Genomic DNA, 5,878 nt, shown 5'->3' with positions numbered 1-5,878 from the left:
GTACATTGTAATTGATTGTTTTTATTAGATATGAAATCCGGTTTTAGAGTGTTGCTCACAGTAAAGGAGAAACAACAAAATAGATCAACAGGTGTGTGCATCATGTGAACATCTGGTATACATGTACTCAACTTCTGCAAAAGACTCTGAAATGCTGGAGCCACCTGGGACAGTAGAGGTATTTCAGAGGTATGGTCCTTCATTAAAGGGTCAATTCTTTAGCCAGTGTTTAACCTGGAGGTGAATGCCAGTTTTTCGTTTGTCTTTTTTTTATATTATTATTATTCTTTTTTCATTTGTTGATTGAAGTTTGCCACACAAGAGTTGTGGTCTTTATACAAGGATGGAAGATGAGGAACTTCCCAACTAGCAGTATACAATTCCTTTTCAATGATAATATAAACCAGTTTTTATTTTTTAATAACAAACAGTATTGGATATATCCTCTGTACATGCTCCTGTAACAGAACACATCTCCAATTCAGTTATTTCTAAATAAAGTATCCAAAAATATCAAGTGTGGCAAACCAAACACAGACTGACATGCAGGAGTCACAGAGCAAGTTGAAAGAGGTGTGAAATTCAAAGCATTAGCGATAACTAACTATATTAAAGAAACTTTTGAACTTACATTCAGTTTGTTTTTTAAGATAAGATCTAATATACTGGACTTCAATATCTGGAGGGCATACTTTACTATTCCCAACAGGTTTCCTGAGGTATGTAACCACTCCTCTTCCAAATTCATATATCTCCAAGTTCAACACCAAAGAGGCATACCTAGCAAACACTGTAGCCAACAAATTCACAGTTTGCTCCCAGGTGTCTGAGAAGACAACATAATCCAGGCAGTCTGGCTTGCCAATGTTCATAAAACAAACCAAATAACAGGATTTTATATAATTCTTAACTTGTCCTACGTAGTTAAGGCAGAAATTAGAAGCCTTAAAAGCGAGTGGAACCTGCTAATAACTGTTTAAAAGATCATGTTTACTTAGAACTTTTGATGGTTCTATCATCACAGGCCTCTATAACTGGAAGTGGCGATGAATCTGGCATTACTTTTCTGTAATTTGTACAAAATTGAAACGTTCTATCATCCTTTGGTACTAAGAGGCAAAAAGTGCACTAGAGAACATGAACAGTGTGACTATTCTCTGGCAAATGTTTTTGCACAGTTGATGTGGTAGAATGGCTAGGTGCATATATTAAGACTAGGACACATATTAAATTATATGAGCCTAGGTTTGTTGATGTGTAAATATATTTTCTATTAATCTAACAGTTAATATAGAATCCACCACCTGGTGGGCTGCTTTACTGAAATGAGACAACAAGAATATCAGCCAATGCTTTACTATGGGCTTGGGGTTCAACAGGCTCCTTCAGGGGGTCTTTAGCACTATCTGGGGGTACATGAAAGTCCATTGATAAAAATGAGAAGTCAAACACGGCATTATTATCCCAAAAAAACATCTTTCTCAACTCACTGTTGCATACATAGTAGCAGCATCTTCTGTTCTGTAATGGTGAGTAGAAATAGATGCAAATGCAGTTTAGGCATTTCACAGGCTGAAAAGGCTTGGTAATAACAGAAACATAACATTGAGGGTATAAATTGCACCTAAACAAAGACACACACAGGATTAAATATACAAACTAATCAAAAGGTACACTCAAAACATGTGAATGCAATAAGGACACTTAAAGGGAAACAACCAGTGATAGGGCATGGGTGGAGACACAAACACTAAAAAACACAGAAGTGCATGGCCTAGTGTTGCAGGCTGCACTGAGCAGCTCAGCTCACAGCATTTGCACAGACAATACGTTGCACAGACAGTACAGCAGCACTTGTGGTGGTATTGGTGGTCTTTGTGCTTACATTAACAATGAATGAAAAGAACGAAATAGCGATACAAGAAATGTTAGATTCCTCTCAATGCAGTGACTGATGTAAATAATAAAAATAATAAAATAAAATACCATATTTATATTTAATATGGTAATATTTGTCTGTCTTAGCCCTTTATTTATTTATTTATTTATTTATTTATTTATTTATTTATTTATTTATTTTGCCCTGTGTAATTGAACATGTGGATGCTGAGGATGGGAGGGTGGGGTTGGAAGGGAAGATAGTTAAAAGATTTTTCTGTTGTCTTGCATGTTTTCTCAATAAAGATATGTTTAAAAAAAATAAAAATAAAAACTATGAATGGTGGAGGAATAGTAGCCTTGAGTTTTCATCAAACACGGAAATCAGTGCTACATAAATTCCTTCAACATGTTCTTTGCAATCCACAAAACTATATACAGTATTGTTTACACTAACATACATAGTGCATACAACACTGCACCCCACCCTCACCTCGGCTGCTCGGATCACACATCTCTATTCTTTTAATTTCATTAAATTTGCCAAACTGGTTGTGAAATAGGGAAGAACCTGGTCTGGTTCGGAGCACTTCTGGATTTGGGAACCTGCTATATATAACTACACAAGTGCAAAAATAATAGAACTTCATTTAAGACCATCTTTACACATGCTAATCAGAAGCCATGGATGACTGCAAAGACATGTGTGCTACTGAAAACCCAATAATTGATGGTTAGTGAGTCCAGCCCAATATTTTCCTATTATTAGAGATGAATTATATTAAGTGTTGCAGGACACACAAACAAAAGAAGAGCTGCCCTACTTATTTATCCCAAAGTGCCATAGGGAACTGCTTTTCCACATGGCTTATTATAATTATATGGAAAGGCATTTAGGTGAGGATAAAACACTGTACAATCTCATGGCCTGTTTCTATTGGCCTGGCAGTCCGGTGATTGTAGGTGGTGTGTGGCATGTTGTGAATGTCAGCTGGTGAATCCACCAGCCACCTCAGAGGAGTTATTGTACCTTTTCCATTAACTAAGGGCCCCTTTGAAAGAATTGTAACTGTCAGGCCACTGCAACTTTGTGTTGAAGTGAATTACATAATACAATACACAGAATCTTTGCCTCTTTGGACATCTCACATGCAGTGTTGCAGAGGTGTAATTGTATAATTAGGAATTAAATTAATTCACCCCATTTACCATCAGCAGATAGGTGGCCTGGTTGAACAGTATAATCAAACGCTGAAAAAGTCTTGAATTTTATAAATGTTCAGATGTTTATAAATGATAATACTTGGAATTGAGATAAGTGGAATTAACCCCTAATGTTTGCACTGTTAGAGGTTCCATAAGGTTTACTCCATCTGAATATGGGTGTGGCATCTTCGACATTATCATAGAAATTTGGGAGGAGGGGCCTTAACATCTTGACATCCTGACAAGAAAACAGTAGGAAAATTAACACTGATAAATTTGTCACAGGTGCAAGAATGTCAATCCTAGCTGTATAACAGGGATGCTATGTTATACAAGTTTTCACAGGGAGATAAAGTTGCATGTATTATTACAGACACTGGGATCCAGATTACTTGCAAATTGGATAGGTCTCTTTGAGGTCACACAGTGAGTCTGGGGCATATACTATAAGGAAAATTAAAAATTGAGACAGAGCATGGGAGATATACCACCACAGTTTCTTTAAACCACAGAGAGCCCCTGTCATATTGGCAACAGCCATTCAGAGAGGGAGGAGCTGGAACTGGAAGTGAGGCTCAATCCAGCCCTGTCCGCTAAAGGGACCATCTCTCGCTGTCACAAATCATACAGGTTGCCAAATTGCAAGTGAAATTTTCAGACATTTTCTACCCAGTCGTAATAATCTCATAGCTTCCCTTGGAAGTAGTGTAAAGGGGTGTAAAGAAATCCGACAGTGAGTGGTCCAGCTTTGTGGTCCTGGTTCCCAAGGCAGATGGTTCAATTTGGTTCTGTCCAGACCTCAGAAAAGACAATGCTGTGCATAAATTTGATACATATCTGATCTGAGCGAGTATGAGAATTGGCCATATTGCCTGCTTGAATATAATCAATTACATATTGAAATAACGCCACAATATAATGTTGGAATAACACCACATATGTCTACCGATTGTTATCTTTTATTTCATAAAATGACAAAGCTTAAAAAGGTTCTAAGTATTACTGTTCCAAAGTTCCATTTTAACAACATTTTTAAGAGAACTTTTAAAAATGCGTACTGTCAGAAAACATTACAGAAATATATAGATTCAGGATATAAATATTGATAAATGTATCTATTCCTAATGAGTAACCCAGATGTGACACTGACAAGAAAAAACTCCCTGAGAAGATATGAGGAAACCTTGAGTGGAAACAGACTCAAAATGGAACCCGTCTTTATCTGGGAGAAACCGGTTAGTGCAATTATAAAAGAAGAATTCTCTTTAATAATTTTGTACTATATGATCAAAAAATACAATTGTGTAACTAGGAAATCCATTCTAATTTTAACATGAAGTCTATTTTGTTTACTAAAGGACACTGCAAAATGACAGTTCATGGCAGTTGCAGTCCTAAATCTGTGAAAGCAACTGCAGTCCTAAACTGTAGTTGCAAAACTGATATATCAGATATAGCCTCATACCATCTAAAGGAGTTTTTCCTTGCCACAGTCGCCTCAGTCACCTCAGGCTTGCTCACATGGGATAACATCTAGGACTGTCTGTCTGTTTGTCTGTTTATATTTTTGTTGTTTTCTTATGTCGTTTCTCATGTAAAGCTGCTTTGAGACAATGTTCTTTGTTAAAAGCGCTATACAAATAAAACTGAATTGAATTGAAAAAATATATCAGTTATAGTCCAAACCCATCTCCATGGTTTCTAAGTGATACGATCCACAGCAATCTCATGTATCTTTAGGTTGTCCATATGGGGCCATCAGCATAAATGAGTAGGTGTACAGATGATCCTATTAGAGCAGATGGTGCATGCATGTTTACATACAACATGTTTCTGAAATGCACTGTTCCTAGTGTATGAAGATGGGAAGGTGGAGTAGCATATCCTCAGGTCCCAACATGCACCTGTGGACCTGCCTGTGCCTATCACTACCATCCACTTTGTCAGACAACAATCTATCTCTCAGTGTCAATAAAACAGAAGAGATTATGGCTGACTTCAGGAGGACCCATGGTAATCAATCACAGCTGCACTTCGATGGCCACAACTGGACCCTCACCACCACGTGCACTACAAAAATTTGTATCCTAGTCTTTGTTGAGTTATAATTAACTTAAGTTTATGACATTTAACATAGGTTTACAATAGAAAATGCTTATCTCTTTATCCACAAAACCCTGGTCATCTGAGGAAAAAGTCATTTGTGGCATATAACTATATATATATATATATATATATATATATATATATATATATATATATATATATATATATATATATATATATATATTTAGTTGCCAAAATCTTATTCAATTAAATGTTGAAGTATTCAGCAAAAATGTACTCAAGTAAAATTAAAACTTCGCTACTGTACTTTGTACTTTGTAAGAACTCAAAATTAGAAAGGACAACTTAAGCAACTGTGTCATTTTGCCTGAAAACATTATTTATTCTCAGTAAGTCTTCTGGTCACATGCAATACTAAAACTACATAATTTGCTAACAAATTAATCTCACAGTTAAATATCCTGTAACTAACTAATATTGCTGCTTAGCTAGTTAAATTTGGTTTAACTAAATATTAAACTTTTTGGTTTAAACTAAAAAATTGGATCTAAGCTTGCATAAGCCATGAAAGCATATAAGTCTTAACTTATAGCAAATTAGTGCAAATTTACCTCATAATTTACCTCTTTTTTCAAAACTAGACTAATTTGTGCCTTCCAGGGAAATAAAGATGATTTCACAAGTATTTCCACATTGTATTATTAGTGTATTATCCCTCTTCAGGCAC

This window comes from Hemibagrus wyckioides, linkage group LG23 (genome assembly GCF_019097595.1).
Source record: "Hemibagrus wyckioides isolate EC202008001 linkage group LG23, SWU_Hwy_1.0, whole genome shotgun sequence".
NCBI lineage: Eukaryota > Metazoa > Chordata > Actinopteri > Siluriformes > Bagridae > Hemibagrus > Hemibagrus wyckioides.
This window is presented reverse-complemented; position numbering follows the sequence as displayed.